Here is an 18,266-nt window from a genome sequence, read left to right on the forward strand (position 1 = left end):
CATCGATGAAAAGCAATGACATACAACCAAGACTACTCTACCTAGCAAGACTATCATTTAGAATCAAAGAGGAAATAAAATTCCCTAGACAAATAAAAGCTACAAAAGCTCATTACCACTAAACAAGTATTACAAAAAATGTTAAAGGATCTTCTTTAAATAGAAAAGATAAAAATATAAATAAGAAAACATAGAAAGAAATTCTCACTGAAAAAGGAAAACACTTACTAAAAGCACTGATTCAACCAACTATAACGCAAGCACGAAAGTTAAAAGGCAAAAGTAGGAAGATCATGTGTAATTACAATAAATTAAGGGATACACAAAAATAAGCAAAAAAATGACAAAAAATAAATATAGAGTGGAGTAAAAATTGTAGTGATTTTTGAGTGTGTTCAAACTTAAGCAACCATCAACTTAAATTAGACTGCTATAAACATAGCTTGGTATATATGAAGCCCATGGTAACCACAAACCAAAAATCTTTCAAAAGATACACAAGAAATAAAGAGAAAGAAATCGAAACGCAAAACTATAGAAAATCATCTACCAACATACAAAAGAAGAGAGCAAGAGAATAAGAAAGGAACAGAGAAGTACAGCAAAAACAACCAGAAAACAATAAAATGCTAATAACTACATACCAACTGATAATGACTTTAAACGTAAATAAAGTATGTCCTCCAATCAAAAGACACAGGGTGGCTAAATGGATTTTAAAAACTCTGTACATACCTGTGTATACCCATACATACACTGTATACAACAGAACCACTTCAGAGTAAAAGACATACATGGACTGAAATGAAAGTAAAGGGATGGATAAAGATATTTCATACAAATGGAAATTTAAAAAAAAAAGGCTGTGGCAGCAGTACTTATACAAGACAAAATAGGCTATAAAACAAGGGCTGTAACAAGGGCCAAAGAAGGCCTTCCACAATGATAAAAGAATCAATCCAATGTAAGTATATAGATATCTAAGCACAGAATATAGGAAGACCTAAATATATAAAGCAAATGTTGACTGAAATAAAGAGATGGACAGTAATACAGTCATAGTAGGGACTTTAACACCTTATTGGCAACAATAGATAGATCACCCAGAAGTACATCAACAAGGAAACATTGGCCTTAAATGATACACTAGACCAGATGGACAGAATTGATATTTTTAGAGCATTTCACCCCAGTGCAGCAGTATATACATTTTCTTTTCAAGTGCACATGGAACATTTTCCAAGATAGACCACATGTTAGGCCACAAAACAAGTCTCAACAAATTTAAGAAGATTGAAATCATATCAAGTTTCTTCTCTGATCATAATGGTATGATACTAGAGTCAATTACATGGGGGAAAAAACCCCACAAGTACATGAAGGCTAAATAACATGCTACGAAATAATGAATGGGTCAACAATGAGGTCAAGGAAGATATCAAAAGATACCTTGAGAAAAATGAAAATGAAAACACAATGACCCAAAATCTATGGGACACAGTGAAAGCAGACCTATGACAGAAATTCGTAGCAATGCAGGCCTACCTCAAGAAACAAGAAAAAGACAGCCATTGCAGTACATGGAGCTCCATAGACATAGCGCTGGTGCAAATGTGGGTGGCTCTGTGCTTGCTGAGGAAAAATAATTAAACATAGGCAAAGGAGACCCTAAGAGGCTGAGAGGCAAAATGTTATCATATTCATTCTTTGTGCAAACTCACCGGGAAGAGCACAAGAAGAAGCACCCAGATGCTTCAGTCAACTTCTCAGAGTTTTCTAGGAAGTGCCCAGAGAGGTGGAAGACCATGTCTGCCAAAAAGAAAGGAATTTGAAGACATGGCAAAGGTGGACAAAACCTGCTATGAAAGAGAAATGAAAACTTATATCCCTCCTAAAGGGGAAACAAAAAAGAAGTTCAATATCCCAATGCACCCAAGAGGCCTCCTTCGGCCTTTTTTTTGTTTTGTTCTGAGTATCTCCCAAAAACCAAAGGAGAGCATCCCAGTCTGTCCATTGGTGATGTTGCAAAGAAGCTGAGAGAGATGTGGAATAACCCTGCTGCAGATGATAAGCAGCCTTATGAGAAGAAGGCTGCTAAGCTGAAGGGAAAATATGAAAAGAATATTGCTACATACCGAGCTAAAAGAAAGCCTAATGCAGAAAAAAAAAAAAGGCGTTGTCAAGGCTGAAAAGAGCAAGAAAAAGAAGGAAGAGGAGGAAGACAAAGAAAAAGAGGAGGAGGAGGAGGAAGATGAAGAAGATGATAAGTTTGTTCTAACACAGTATTTTTCTTGTCTACAAAGCACTTAACGCCCCTGTGCACAACTCACTCCTTTTTAAAAAAAATTGACATGTAAGGCTGTGTAAAATTTGTGTTCTAACTGTACAGTGTCTTCTTTTGTGTGTATAGTTAACACACTACCAAATGTGTCTTTAGATAGCGTGTCCTGGTGGTGTTTTCAATAACCACTACCCTTGCCTAGTACAGTATGGGGGTTGTAAATTGGCATGGAAATTGAAAGCCAGTCCTTGTTGGTGTATAGCACAAATTAGTTATATGTGGAGATGGTCATTTTTTGGTCTTCTGTTGTCTCTGATGAAGCTTATACAAAATAATTGTTGTTCTGTTGACTGAATATCACTCTGTAATTGCAAACAACATCAACAAAAAATGCAGCCGTTTTGTTGACATTCAGAATCCTTCTAAATAAATACATTTTTTATATTAAAAAAAGAAACAAAAAAGTCTCAAGTAAACCATCTAATCTTACACTTAAAGAACTAGAAAAAGAAAAGCAAACAAAGCCTAAAGGGAAAAATAATAAAGATCAGAGCAGAAATAAATGAAACAGAATTTTTAAAAATTATAGAAAATTAATGAAACCAAGAGCTGGTTCTTTGAAAAGATAAATAGAATTAATAAACCTTTAACTAGATGCATCAAGAAAAAAATAGAGAGGTTTCAAATAAATAAAGTCAGAAATGAAGGAGGACAAATGACAACTGACACCACAGAAATACAAAAGATTATAAGAAAATACAATGAATGATTATATGCCAACAAATTGGGATATCTGAAAGATATAGACAACTTTCTAGAAACATACAATCTTCCAAGACTGAATCAAGAAGAAACAGAAAATACAAACCAATCAATTACTGTTAACAAAATCAAATCAGTAATCAAAAGAGTTCCAACAAACACCATTCCTTTTCAAACTATTCCAAAAAATTCAGGAGAAGGAAAATGAAAGTTCCCAAGCTCATTTTATGAGGACACTGTTATCCTGATTACAAAACCAGACAAAGATATTACAAACAAAAAAAAATTATAGGCCAATATTCATGATGAACACAGATGTAAAATTCCTCAACAGAATATTAGCAAACCAAATTCATCAATACATCAAAATCATCATACATCATGATCAAGTGGCATTTGTTCCTGGGATGCAAGTTTGATTCAATATCCACAAATCAATTAATGTGATACACCACACAAACAACGAAAGATAAAAATCATATGATCATATCAATTCATGCAGAAAAAGCACTTGACAAAACCCAGCATCCAGTTATAAAAAAAACTCTCAGCAAAGTGGGAATAGAGATAACATTATCACAACATAACAAAGGCCACATATGACAAACCCACAGCTAACATACTCAACCGGGAAAAATTAAAGGTGCTTTCCTTATGTCAGGAAAAAGACAAAGATGCTCACTTTCACCATTTTTAATCAGCATAGTGTTGGAAGTTCTAGCCACAGCAATCAGACAAGAAAAAGACATAAAAGGCATCCAAATTAGAAAGGAGGAAGTAAAACTGTCATTGTTTGCAGATGATACTATATATAGAAAACCCAAAAGATTTCACCAAAAACCTATTAGAGAAATGTCTAACTATTACATTGTTTTGTACACCTGAAACTAAGAAAAAAAAATCCCTATTACAACTGACAAATGAATTCAGTATGTAGCAGGATACTAATTAATATTCAGAAATTGGTTGCATTTTTATACACCAATAATGAACTATCAGAAAGAGAAATTAAGCAAATAACACTATTTACAATATATCAACAATATAAAATACCTAGGAATAAATTTAACCAAGGAGGTACAAGACCTGCACTTGGAAAACTATAAGTCACTGAAGAAAAAAATGGAAGAATATACAAATAAATGGAATCGTATACCATGATCATGGATAGGAAAAATTAACATAGTTAAAATGTCCAGATGACACAAAATGACCTGAAGATTCAATACAATCCATATGAAAACACCAATGGCGTCTTTCACAGAAGTAGGATAAAGAATCCTCAGACCTATACACAACCTCAAAAGACCCTGAATAGCCAAAGCAATCCTGAGAAAAGAACAACACTGGAGGTATCACACTATCTGATATCAAACTATACTACAAGGCTATAGTAATCGAAACAGCATAGTACTGGCATCAAAACAGACACATAGATCAATGGAACAGAATAGAAAGCCCAGAAATAAACTCATGCCTATGTCATTTAATCTATGACAAAGAAGGCAAGACTATACAATGGGGTAAAGATAGTCTATTCAATAACTGGTGTTGGGAAAACTGGAAAGATACATGCAAAAGAAAAGGAAACTGGACCACGTGATTACATTACACATGAGAATAAACTCAAAATGGATTAAAGACTTGAATGTAAGATCTGAAACCATAAAACTCCTAGAAGAAAACTTAGGCAGTATACTCTCTGATATTGCTTGTTGCCTTACAGCTGCCGAACCGTCTGCCCCCTGTGCCAATCCCCTGACCTAAAGAGGTCATAAGGAAGTGTTTCAGAATACTGAGACCCAATGGAATGATATCAGTGAAGCTTCCTTAAGGGAGTGTCTCAGAATGCTGGGACCTGATGGAATGATATCGGTCATCCTTATCAAATTGTTTTGGAGAACAATGACTCCATCCCCTGGGGTGGTGAGTGTGTGTAAAGGCACAACATGTACTGGAAGCACAATGGGGACTTTTGGGGACCACAGCTTTCAGGCACGTAAACACACAGACAATGGAGAAGGCAAAGTTCACTTCCTTTCTTAATAACCAATAAAAGGTATGCGTTGGCCCGATTCGGGGCTCAGTCCTTGGGACTGTAGTCCCTTGGCCCCGCTTTAGCCAGATATAATTGAGTCTTGTCTTTCTCAACCTTGGGCCACCCCTCTCGTACTCCACCGCGCTTGCTGCGCAGAATGCGACAATTGCTCTTAGTAATATTGTTTCTGATTCATCTCCTCAGACAAGTGAAACAAAAGGAAAAAGAAACAGATCGGACTACATCAAACTAGAACATTTTTGCACAGCAAAGTTAACCACCAACAAAATGAACAGACAGACTAGTGAATGGAAGATATTTGCTAATGGTACATCTGATAAGGGGTTAATATCCAAACTTTATAAAGAACTCATATAACTCAATACCAAAAAAAAACCCACCCAAAACCAAACAAACAGTTAATGCAACTTAAAAATGGGCAGAGGACCTGAGTAGATATTTCTCCAAAGAGGACATACACATGGCCAATAGATATATGAAAAGATGCTCAACGTCACTAATCATGAGAAATGTAAATGAAAACCACAATGAGATATGACCATACCTGTCAGAATGGTGATCATGAAGCAATCAACAAACAAGTGTTGGTGAGGATGTGGACAAAAGGAAACCCTCGTACACTGTTGGTGGGATTGCAAATTGGTGCAGCCACTGTGGAAAACAGTACGGAGGTTTCTAAAAAAAATTAAAAATAGAACTACCTTATGATCCAGCAATTCCACTTCTGGGTATTTATCCGAGGAAATGCAAAACACTAATTTGAAAAGATACATGCACCCCTATGTTCATTGCAGCGTTACTCACAATCTCTAAGATATGTAAACAACCCAAGTGTCCATCAACATACCATTGGATAAAGGAGGTGGTATATACATACAATGAAATATTACTTGGCCGTAAAAAATAATGAAATCTTACATTTGTGACAACATGGATGGACGTAGAGGATATTATGCTAAGGGAAGTAAGTCGATTGGGAAAGACTAATACCATATGATTTTACTTATATGTGAAATCTAAAGAACAAAATAAACAAACAAAACAGAAAGAGACTCGTAAATAAAGAAAACAAATTGATGGTTGCCAGAGAAGAGAGGAATTTAGGGAAAATTAAGAAATACAAATTGGTAATTACAAAATTATCAGGAGGATGTAAAGTACAGCGTAGGCAATATAGTCAATAATGTTGCAACAACTATGTAGAGTGCCAGGTGGGTACCAGACCAATTAGGGAATCACGGCATAAATTATATAAATGTCTAGCCACTATGCTATACACCTGAAACTAATATAAAATAATATTGAATGCCAACTATAACTGAAAAGAAAAATAATAAAAGGAAAGATCTTGATTGTCTTGGTATAGAATTAACCTCTGGTCATTTGCAGAACATAAAAAAATTTACGAGACTCTACAAGAGTATCCAGAGAAAAGATTAATTGAAAGTTAAAGAGGGAGAGAGAGAGAGTTCTGTTTGGAACTGGCAGAAGTTTTGCAGGGCAGTCTAAGAGGGAGAGCTGCAGAGACAGAGGGGTGTGAGAGAGACACTGGCAGGAGTTGTGCCAGGGCAGAGTCCTATGGGGGACAGCTGCCCCCATGAGAAGGAGTGCTGGATTTTTATACTTTTCTAAGCAGGATGTAGGGTGTTTGTCAGCTTGTAGAGGGGCTGCTGTTACAATTGTCTTCTCCTGGGAACTGTCCTGTTCCCATCTATGATGGATGTAAGGTGCTTGTCAGCTTGCAGGTGCAGTGCTAGCCAGGGGAGTCACACCCAAGCAGTTAGTTTAGCTTGTTCCTGTTAGCCCACAAGCTCACTCGTGTTAGCTCTTTGCCTGTCCCATCCTGCCAGCTCACAAGCCCACTCCCATTAACTCTTTACTTATCTCATTATTGATTAAAGGGGGGAAAATTTAGTAATAATATACTGGGTTGTCGGAAAAGTCATGACATATTTTTTCTGTGTTTTTTGTTGCAAAAATGCCTCATCACTTTTCTGACAATCCAATAAATGGAGCCACTTTAAAATGGAGCCATTATAGTCATGGGACGTGGAGTATAGTGTGGGAGTGAAGTCAAGGGATTTGTAATAGATAAGTATGATATTGGGGGGAAATGGGGCAGCGGATTGGGGGAGGAGGGTTGTCACTTCGAGGGGTAAAAAGTGTAACGATTGCATTGTGTTGTACAGCTGAAAATAATTCTAAAAAATGTGTATTTTATAATAAAAAATAATTTAAAAAAAAAAGGAGCCAGAACCGCCCTCCCCAAAGAACTTCCTTGCACGTCTTATGCCTCAAACCTTTGGGATGTTAAATGAGCAAAATAACCTTTGTACTGGGCCTAAAGCAACCTTGTGCTCCAAAGAACTATTTGCAAAGATAATCAGAACACAGATTTTATGACTATTGGACTGATGGCTACCTGACTGGAAATTAAAAACTTTCTTTAGAATAAACACCACTGAGGGTGCCTGCACCAACAGAAATGTCTTCCTTCAATTGATGGAATTGTTCCCCTTCACTTTTTCATAAATACTCCTTGCCTTTGTCTCCTAATCAGAATACTATTTGGGTTTCTGCCTGAATCAGTGCTTTCTAAATAGCCATTTTTTTTTAATCTCAAATAAATGCTTGCTGGCTCTTACTTTGAAAAGCGTTTTATATTTAGGTTAACATATCAATCAGTAGACATGGAGACAAGGGGCTCCCCAAATTTCATGCCCCCCTAATACAGAGTCCTTTAAGGTTTTTCTGTTTGTCTGTTTTGGTGGTGGTGGGGGTGGGGGTCTTTCACTGCCCCCTTCCTGAAATAAAGGCACATGTGCAGATGACACCAGCTTAGGACCTTGACTCTCCATTTATCCAGTGAGGAGGTAGGTGGAAGTGAGGGCTGATGTCCAGAGTAGCAGCCACAGGTGTCTTCAGGGTTTTTTGATTGGTGTTTGTTTTGCTAGAGTTTGGAGGAGTTTGTACTTAGGAGAAGAAAGCCTTTGAAGAAAGTGACAAATATTCAGGCTGGGTCTGGGGAGGGGCAAAGGATGAGGAAACAGAAAAAAAGCAGAGTGGGGCTGGGCAGGAGGGGAAGAGAGTCCAGGAGGAGGGGGGCCTGGCCTGATGGCAGCAGGTCTGGAGCCCAGAGCCTCACTGCCCAGGGTGAGGAACGGGGAGAGGCGACCTTCTATTGGCCAGGAAAGTCGTTATAGAACCTGAGGTTTTTGTTTGGTTTGGTTTGGTTTTTTGTATTCTATTAGATGATTTTGGTAAAGTAGCACCTATTTAGGTAAATAAAGACCTATTTTTTAAAGGATAAATATTACAGTCTTCTTCCAGTTTATCTCATCACTAGTTCCCTGGAGGAGAGAGGGGGCCAGGCACCAAACATTCTTGAAACTTCTTCAGATCAGAAAGTCAGTCTCATTCTTCAGACTTGCTGTAAAAGCCTTTGACCTTTCCCAATGGCAAATCAGTGCTCAAGGAACAAAATCTGCCTTCACTTTGTTTACGACCCAAGGACGCTCCGGACCCAAGTGGGAACTTCGGTTTCAAACTTGGTTTGAGTATGAATGTGACAGGGTCCCCTGTGCCCCCACTCGATCTTGCATTTTTTATTATAGGCTACACATTAAATGTTTGTTACATATCTGTCTACTTCACTAAAAACATTTCTTTCAAAGCATTTTAAAAAAGATTCAATGCTTTCAAAATGTGAGAGATTATCTTAAAAGACAATTTCTGGTACTGGATTTAAAATTTTGTGTTTTTAGTTTCTTTGTTTTCAGGACACTCTCCATTTATGTATTTATGTATTTATTTATTTATTATAATTTATTTTTTATAATTAGTTTCAGGTGTACAAAGCAACAAAATAGTTAAACATTTGAACCCCTCATAAAGTGATAACCCACCCCATAATCTACTACCCTCTGACATCTTATATAGCTGTTACAATACCATCAACTATCTTCCCAATGTTGTACTCCACATCCCATGACTATATATACCTATATATTTAGTTATAGTTGACATTCAATATTATTCTACTGCGGCTTCAGGTGTATAGTGCATTGGTCAGGCATCTACATAGCCTATGACATGATCCCACTGATAAGTCCAGTGCCCATCTGGCACTTTACATGGTCTTTACAACATTGTTGATTATATTCCCCATACTGTATAAACTACCAATTTTTGTTTCTTAATACCTTCACCTTTTTCACCCTGCCCCCAACCTCATTCCCATCTATCACCCTGATAGGCCTGTTACCTGTCTGCACCATACCTAGTTATTACAATATTATTGACTATATTCCTTATACTATACTCTACATCCCCATGACTACTGTATAACAACCAATTTGTACTTCTTAATCCCTTCCCCTCTCACCCATCCTTAATCCCCCTCCCATCTTAAATAAGTCCCTCTAAGATTCCTTGTAATATTGTTTGGTGGTGATGAACTCCTTCAGCTTTTTCTTGTCTGGGAAGCTCCTGTCTTTCAATTCTAAATGACAGCCTTGCTGGGTAGAGCAATCTTGGTTGTATGTTGTTGCTTTTCATCACTTGGAATATTTCCTGCCACTTCCTTCTGGTCTGCAAAGTTTCTGTTGAGAAATCAGCTGTCAGTCTTACGGGGGCTCCCTTGTAGGTAACTAACTGCTCTTCTCTTGCTGCTTTTAAGATTCTCTCTTTGTCTTTAATCTTTGGCATTTTAATTATTATCTGTCTTGGTGTGGGCCTCTTTGGGTTTATCTTGTTTGGGACTCTCTGCACTTTCTGGGCTTGTCTATTTCCTTCACCAGGTTAGGGAAGTTTTCTGTTATTATGTCTTCAAATAGGTTTTCAATTCCTTGCTCTCTTTCTTTTCCTTCTGGTACCCCTATAATGAGAATGTTGGTATGCTTGATACTTTTCCAGAGGCCCCTTAAATTCTCCTCAATTTTTTGGATTCTTTTTTCTCTTTGCTCTTCTGGTTGGGTGATTTCTGCTACCTTACCTCCTATATCGCTGGCTGAATCCTCTGCTTCATCTATTCTACTGTGGATTCCCTATAATATAGTCTTAATTTCCATTATTGTATCCTTTATTTCTGACTGGTACTTTCTAATGGTTTCCATCTCCATTTTTATGCTTCCTATCTCTCTTGTGAAGTTCTCCCTGAGATCACTGAGCATCCTTATAACCACTGTTTGGAACTCTCTGCAGCTGATAGATTGCTTATCTCCATTTTGCTTAGTTCTATTTTTGGAGCTTTGCACTGTTCTTTTATTTGGAACATGATTCTTTGTCTCCCCATTTTAGCTGCCTCGCTGTGTTTGTTTCTATATATTTGGTAAGGCTGCTATGTCATCGATCTTAGTAGAGTGGCTTTATGTAGTAGGTGTGCTGTGGGGTTCAGTGGCACAGTCTTTCTGGTCACCTGAGCCATGTGCTCCAGGTGTATCCCTTGTGTGGGCTGTGTGTGCCCTTCTCTTCTGGTTGAGACTTGGTTGATAACTGCACATCAATGTGAGGCACTTGCCCTTGGGCTCTCTGGTTGTGAAGACTGGCCTTGAATACAGTGGAAGAGTTGTTATGCAGGGGCTGATTCTACAGATCAGGATCTGCCTCAGTAGGACTCTGGTGCCTGCCCAATAAACCTCTTGGGTGTGTCATACTTGGAGGCAGCGGGATAATGTTCCAGCTTGTTTTGAAGCTGGCCGCTGGGGGCGCCAGCCCCATGAACACTTTGGAGGAGGTCCGCTGTAGGTTAATTTCAGCCACAGCCCATGTCCCACCCGGGGCCACCCAGTGAGAGCCAGAAAGAAATTCAGATGGCTGCTGCTCATGATGTACTTGGAAGTACCTTGAGAGGCCAACCTGTGAACCAAGGGCTGCTCAACCAGAGGTACAGGACACACTCAAGCCAGATGCTGCTTGTCTGGGTTCCGTGAATCTTTCAGAGACCCTAGGAAAGTCTGCAGCTTAAGTCAAGGCAGGCAGTCTGCAGGGAAAAGCCACTGAAATCAGCCTGGGTGTGGCCCAAAATTGGGCGGGGCCAGGTCTCTAATCGCCAGGGCATGGGGAACTAATGGCAGAGACTCAGCTATGGGGGCTGCCTGTGTCCACATGTGGGGTAGGGGGAGAACTAAGCAAGGAAACAATGGCCTTCGTTAGCTCCTCCGTCCAGGAGAAAGCTGCCTCCTCAGCCCCTGTCCCAAGCCGGACAACTGAGTTCCCCACTCTTTGTCCCTGCTGCCTTTCCAGCTGCTGCCCCAGCGCTGGAGCTCAGAGCGAGTGATTCCATTGGTGGGTAAGTCCGTGCGCAGTCCCTTTAAGAGGAGTGACTGGAAGTGCAGCTGCACTCAGTCTCACTCAGTCACAATCTCCGCTGGTTTTCACTACCAAAAATTATGGGGACTTTTCAACCCGGCACTGGAAACCTGGGCTGGGGTGGAGCAGGGGTCTCTCACTTCTCTAGAGGATGGGTGGACCCCCAAAGCCAAAATAGTCCTCCCATCTTTAATGGTCACACACACGGGTGTGAGACCAGCCTATTCCGTGTCTCTGACCATCCTACCAGTCTGGAGGTGGCTTCTTCTGCATGTCCTCAGTTGAAAGGCTTCAGTTCAGCCAGGTTTTAGGCGATTCTCAATAATTGTTGTTTTGTAGATTAGTTGTAATTTTGATGTGGTTGTGAGAGAAGGCAAACAAAGTGTTTACCTACTGGGCCATGTTGGTTGTCCTAAAATTTTGTTTTTTAAAAAATCAGTAACTTATGATTTTGGAGCTTAGCTTCATAATATTTTAAAGCAGAAATATTCTCGAGTCGGGGAGAACTGGCCGACAAGATGAAGGTGAAGATGCTGAGCCGAAACCCGGACAGCTATGTCCGCGAAACCAAGTTGGACTTACAGAGAGTTCCAAGAAACTATGATCCTACCTTACATCCTTTCGAGGTCCCACGAGAATACGTAAGAGCTTTAAATGCTACCAAACTGGAACGGGTATTTGCAAAACCATTCCTTGCTTCCCTGGATGGTCACTGAGATGGAGTCAATTGTTTGGCAAAGCATCCCAAGAACCTGGCTACTGTCAATTCTGGGGCATGTGATGGAGAGGTTAGAATTTGGAACTTGACTAAACGAAATTGTATTCGTACAATACAAGCACATGAAGGTTTTGTACGTGGAATATGCACTCGCTTTTGTGAGAATTCTTTTTTTACTGTTGGTGATGACAAAACTGTGAAGCAGTGGAAAATGGATGGGCCAGGCTTTGGAGAAGAGGAAGAACCATTACATACAATATTAGGAAAGACAGTGTATACAGGAATTGATCATCACTGGAAAGAAGGTGTTTTTGCCACATGTGGACAGCAAGTAGACATTTGGGATGAACAAAGAACCAATCCTATATGTTCCATGACCTGGGGATTTGACAGTATAAGTAGTGTTAAGTTTAATCCAATTGAGACATTTCTCTTGGGAAGCTGTGCTTCTGACAGGAATATAGTACTATAATTATATGAGGCAAGCTACTCCTCTGAAAAAGGTCATCTTAGACATGAGAACGGATACAATTTGTTGGAACCCTATGGAGTCTTTCATTTTTACTGCAGCAAATGAAGATTACAACTTATATACCTTCAACATGCGTGCACTGGACACTCCTGTAATGGTCCACATGGATCATGTTTCCGCAGTGCTTGATGTGGATTATGCCCCCCACTGGGAAGGAGTTTGTGTCTTCCAGTTTTGATAAGTCTATTTGAATCTTTCCTGTGGATAAAGGTAGAAGCAGGGAAGTCTATCACACAAAAAGAATGCAACATGTTATCTGTAAAATGAACTTCTGACAGCAAGTATATTATATGTGGATCTGATGAAATGAACATTCGTCTGTGGAAAGCTAATGCTTCTGAAAAACTGGGTGTGCTTACATCACGAGAAAAAGCAGCCAAAGATTATAACCAGAAGTTGAAGGAGAAATTTCAATATCATCCTCATATAAAACGAATTGCTCGTCATCGCCATCTACCAAAATCTATCTACAGTCAGATTCAAGAACAGCGCATCATGAAAGAAGCTCGTCGATGAAAGGAAGTGAACCGTCTCAAACATAGCAAGCCTGGATCTGTGCCGATTGTGTCAGAGAAGAAGAAACACATAGTGGCAGTTGTGAAATAAATTTGGTATTCCTACCAATATTGATGTATAATTATTTGTTACATTTTGATTTGGAAACTACAAATAAAAATACAGTTGACCCTTGAACAACACAGGTTTGAACTGACTGGGTCCACTTATATGCAGATTTTTTCAATAAATGGCCCTCTGTATTCCTGGGTTTTGCATCTGTGGATTCAGCCAACCATGGATCAAAAACAGTATTTTCTTTCCGAGGTCTGGAATCTGCAAATGCAGAGGGTTGACTGAAGTTATATATGGATTTTCTACTGCCCAGTGGGTCGGCGCCCCTAACCTCCACGTTATTCAGGGGTCAATTGTACTGGCTCTCAGTATAACAAACAGTTTATTTATATGTATAGAACTTTAATGTTGCTCACTCTAACTGCCCTCAAATATTATCTTTAAAAGGTGGCCCAGTTCATAAGACTATCCAACATTTTATCCTTGATCTGCTTTGTTTTCTAAAAAAAAAGAATACAGTATTGGCAAACTAACTTATTTTTTCTGTTAGAAATTGCAAACATACTTTTGCTCTAATCTATTATTGTAGACACTATACACTTAAATTTACATTTAAGACCGACCATCTCTTGTGTTACCTTTAATATTACTTTGAATAATTATTGCAATGATTCTTCCTAAGATTTCATATAACATGTAAAAGAATTATGTCAGAACTTTTTTCAGTTGAACTTATTGCCTGTGCTTTATTCATATTTGTTTTTTTGAGATGTTAATGATGATCACCTTGCATTTATATAATTTTCATAATTAATAATTACAATTCATGGTCATGTCACAATAATAAACATCCTTTTTCACAGCAAAAAAGAAAAAGAAAAAAAAGAAATAGTCTCTTCCAGACCCCCATAAAAATTCAAATTCATACTAAAAGATAAAATTCCTACATTTGAGATAATGTGAAAGTCACTAAGTTATCACATTCCTGGAGACACCACTGTCAAAGCTTTGGTGAGAAATCTTCCAGGTTTTCCCCTATTTAAAAAATATGTATTTTGTAAGTGGTATCAGTGGCATTATAATTCAGTGTGTTCTTAACCTTTTAAAAAGCTTAACAGTGTGTTGGCACATCTTTCCATAGCAGTACATTAAATTCTATCTTACTTCTTTTATTAGCTACATAGCATTTTATGACATGACTTATCTTTGGGGAAAATGAAATGGTCTCCATCTTCACTGTGGTAATAGGGACGTGGGTGTGTACAATTGCCACAACTCAACCAGCTGTGCATTTCAAATGGTTGCATTTTACTGTATGTAACGTGTGTCCCAACAAAGCTGGCTTTACACATATTATCCTCTTTGAAAAGTATACTTTGGTTATGTAAACAAAACAAACACCTTGTTGTTAAGAGACACACCCTACACATCTGCAGATAAAGTGTCCCGATGTTGCCGGCAGTAACAGTAACAGGCGTCTATTTATGTATTCAGAGAGATCAGACAGCTATGGTGAAACGTCAATAAATGACCAAATTTTTACTTAGAGAGTAAAAATAAAGGTTAGAAATAATATTTTTTCTTCCTTTTCCATCTTCTCTTGTCCTTTCTTCAACACTTTCCCCTTTCCCTCCTTTTCCACTCTCTCCTCTACACCTTGTCCCTGCACATTCGAGTCTCTTGGTCAACACAGGTGACTGTGTCCTGGGACAGGTCAGGGACAGAGAATGGGAAGGGCGCTGGTCAAGGCGTTTTGTAAGCGCTGTCAGCCCGCTGTTAGTGTGTCATTTCAGTGAAGTCACTCCAGTAGTTGATGGAGGTCATACTGGGTCTAAAGTAGGTCCTCCCTGAACATGACAGAACCTCAGCGGTTGTTCCTGGATTCTTAGTGGTGGCTTTTCACCCAGGTGGGTAAAGCCAGACTCAATCTGGATGGTTGCATGAGGGAGCCTTCCTTCCCCATTGAGGAGAGGCTGTAGAAAGTGTTTTGGGATCTTAGAATCCAGGGGCATCCTGTGGGCAAGGGGCTGGGAGAAGCGGGTCCCTACTCAAGGGGCTCAGAACCAACCCAGATGCTCTTTAAAATGAGTTGGAATCTAGGTCTCCCTCCAGACCCAGGGAATCGCATTTCCACGGACCCGGGTGGGTCTGCATTTCCCCCACAAACAGGTGCAACTGCCTGCAGTTTAAGAACCAGAAACCGACACACAGTGCGCTCTGCTCCCAGCTGCCCCTAAGCGCCTTCCTTCTGCTTTGAGATCATTGAACAACTTTTATTTCCTTTAGGCCAGAGTGGGGGATGGGTGACCTTCTATCCTCTGTGTAAGCTTGGCCAGGCCTTGGGTTGTGTCAGCCATGTGCTGGGTCTTCTCAGTGTCTTTTCTGAACCCAAAAGTGGAGCCTGAGGTCTGCGGCACGTGTGGGGTGTGGTGTGAGGGGCAAGCTGGTGAGGCCAGAGCCCAAAGGTGGGAGTAAAGGTGAGGAATCAGTTTATGGGGCAGAGAAGACGGGACAGGAAGCAGGGTGGGGTGGACGAAAACACCTTGTACAAAAGACCACCTGGGAGGCCTGGTGGGGGCGAGGTAGATGGCCTACATCCTGAGGAGCACCCCAAATCCAGAGCCCTAGACTATCAGGGCCTGTTCTACCCCCAGAAAGAGTAGAATTGGCTTCAGTGTCTCGTTGCAACCATCTCTAAATGCTGTCGAAAAAAACTAGCATATTATTATTATTATTATTATTATTATTATTATTATTATTATTATTAATGTAGTAAAACTCTTTTGGGGCAGGGGATGACTGAATGAGACATTTTGCTGGAGCTACCACACCTAGGAGGCCCTGGAAGGAGGGCTGACATCATGGAGGAAAGGGCCTGGGACCAGCTGTCAGTTGAGCTGGGTTCCATCTCCCTCTCACCCTCACTCCCCCGTGACCTTTACCAATGGAAACAATCTCTCTGGGAGTGGGACAGTGCAAGAGGAATAGGGTTAGAAGTGTTGCTAGTTGTGAAGCCAGCACTCCTTTGTCACCCCAAACTAAGTTTGAGAAAGTCACTAAGTGTTCTGTTAAGTGCTCTGTTAGCCTATTTCCCAGGAAGTGATTGGGCCCCCAGATAACCACCTGCAGAAACCACTAAGGAACCAAAGAGAGAACCAACTTTCACTGGTTAGGGAAGGTTTTATGAACTTGAGGTGAGGGACAGCTCCTTATAATAGTAAAATCCGGCCTCTGGGAGGAGTTCGGATGTCATTTTGTGAACATGCTAACACTTGCCCGGGGCAGCCCAACACCACGCTTTGCATACTGTGCATGTGTGACAAAATTCCCATCATGCATGTGCATTGATTTGAAAGGACAAAAACACAGAGGCTCCCCACTTTGGGGAGCCACAACTTGGGAAATTATTCCCTGTGGGCTCTTTATTCGCTGCAAGTAAACCTTGCTTTGTGAGCTAACTACCCTTGGTGTACTGTCTGATTCGTGACTCACCAAGAGGTAAACCCTTTCTAAGTTCCATTACAACAGGACCCCAACCCTGACATGCTAAATAAATTATGATGTCACATCATTAATCAATAGAAATGGATGTGAAATCTAAGGAATTGTTAAAACGTGGTACGTAACATTTCCATCCACAGACGGACGTGTAGGACAGGGGTCTTAGCGAAATGGTTAGTAATGATGGGCAGAGCTCCACTGTAAGAAAGCATTTTGAGGAGACAAAGAGGAGATGGACACAGCTCCTGATCCTGGAGTGGCTCAGTGTCTGATGGGGGGAAGATAAGATGGTAAGATGGGTTCAAGGCAGGGCACCTGGGTACCAGCAGGGAGGTTCAAACCATGGGCTGACCAGCGGTTCTAAAACCCGCCTGCACAGGGGAGTCACCAGGGAGCTTTAAAAGGCAGAAGCCCTGGGAAGAAGAAGAACAAGATTCCTGGAGTCTGAGGCTCAGACACCACCTCACACCATGTGTGTGTGTGTGTGTGTGTGTGTGTGTGTGTGTGTTGGGGGGGGATGGGAAGGAGCTCTCAGACCCCTGTACCCTGACTGAGTCAGCAGTGTGTTCTCAGCTCTGCTCCCCTCCCAGTTCCTGGGGTATAAGGGGTTTCCAGGTGGGCAGTGATCAAGGGCCCTCAGTCCCCGGAATTAGGGGCCTTTTTCTAGTGACCATGAGGTGTCTGGGAGCCCAGCCCAAATCGGGAACTCCTGTGTGGGCTGTGGGGGCTCCTGACCCTCACACTGAGGGGGTTAGGGTCTGAAGGCTTCAGGCTGAGGGGCTCTTCCTGTGACTTCACTGCTGTCCACCCTCCTCCTCCCTCTCACTTCTCCCTGCCCCTCCAGTGTCAGCTCTCATTTTCTCATGTGCCCTTGTCCCTTCACCAGACTCTCTCCTGCCTCCTCCCCTGCCATCTCATGGGCCCCCTGGGTCCTCTGCCCTCCCTGCCCCCTGCTGTCCCCTCCTCTNCTTATTTTTTCTGTTAGAAATTGCAAACATACTTTTGCTCTAATCTATTATTGTAGACACTATACACTTAAATTTACATTTAAGACCGACCATCTCTTGTGTTACCTTTAATATTACTTTGAATAATTATTGCAATGATTCTTCCTAAGATTTCATATAACATGTAAAAGAATTATGTCAGAACTTTTTTCAGTTGAACTTATTGCCTGTGCTTTATTCATATTTGTTTTTTTGAGATGTTAATGATGATCACCTTGCATTTATATAATTTTCATAATTAATAATTACAATTCATGGTCATGTCACAATAATAAACATCCTTTTTCACAGCAAAAAAGAAAAAGAAAAAAAAGAAATAGTCTCTTCCAGACCCCCATAAAAATTCAAATTCATACTAAAAGATAAAATTCCTACATTTGAGATAATGTGAAAGTCACTAAGTTATCACATTCCTGGAGACACCACTGTCAAAGCTTTGGTGAGAAATCTTCCAGGTTTTCCCCTATTTAAAAAATATGTATTTTGTAAGTGGTATCAGTGGCATTATAATTCAGTGTGTTCTTAAC

At 40.2% G+C, this 18,266-nt stretch overlaps 2 pseudogenes; both read left to right on the forward strand.

Moving 5' to 3' along the window:
- Positions 1-1,533: 1,533 nt before the first annotated feature.
- On the forward strand, positions 1,534-2,310 carry LOC109377716 (high mobility group protein B1 pseudogene; annotated as a pseudogene).
- Positions 2,311-11,910: 9,600 nt separating this feature from the next.
- On the forward strand, positions 11,911-13,267 carry LOC109377719 (DDB1- and CUL4-associated factor 13 pseudogene; annotated as a pseudogene).
- Positions 13,268-18,266: the final 4,999 nt, after the last annotated feature.

The sequence above is a fragment of the Hipposideros armiger genome, unplaced genomic scaffold (genome assembly GCF_001890085.2).
Source record: "Hipposideros armiger isolate ML-2016 unplaced genomic scaffold, ASM189008v1 scaffold_1523, whole genome shotgun sequence".
Classification (NCBI taxonomy): domain Eukaryota; kingdom Metazoa; phylum Chordata; class Mammalia; order Chiroptera; family Hipposideridae; genus Hipposideros; species Hipposideros armiger.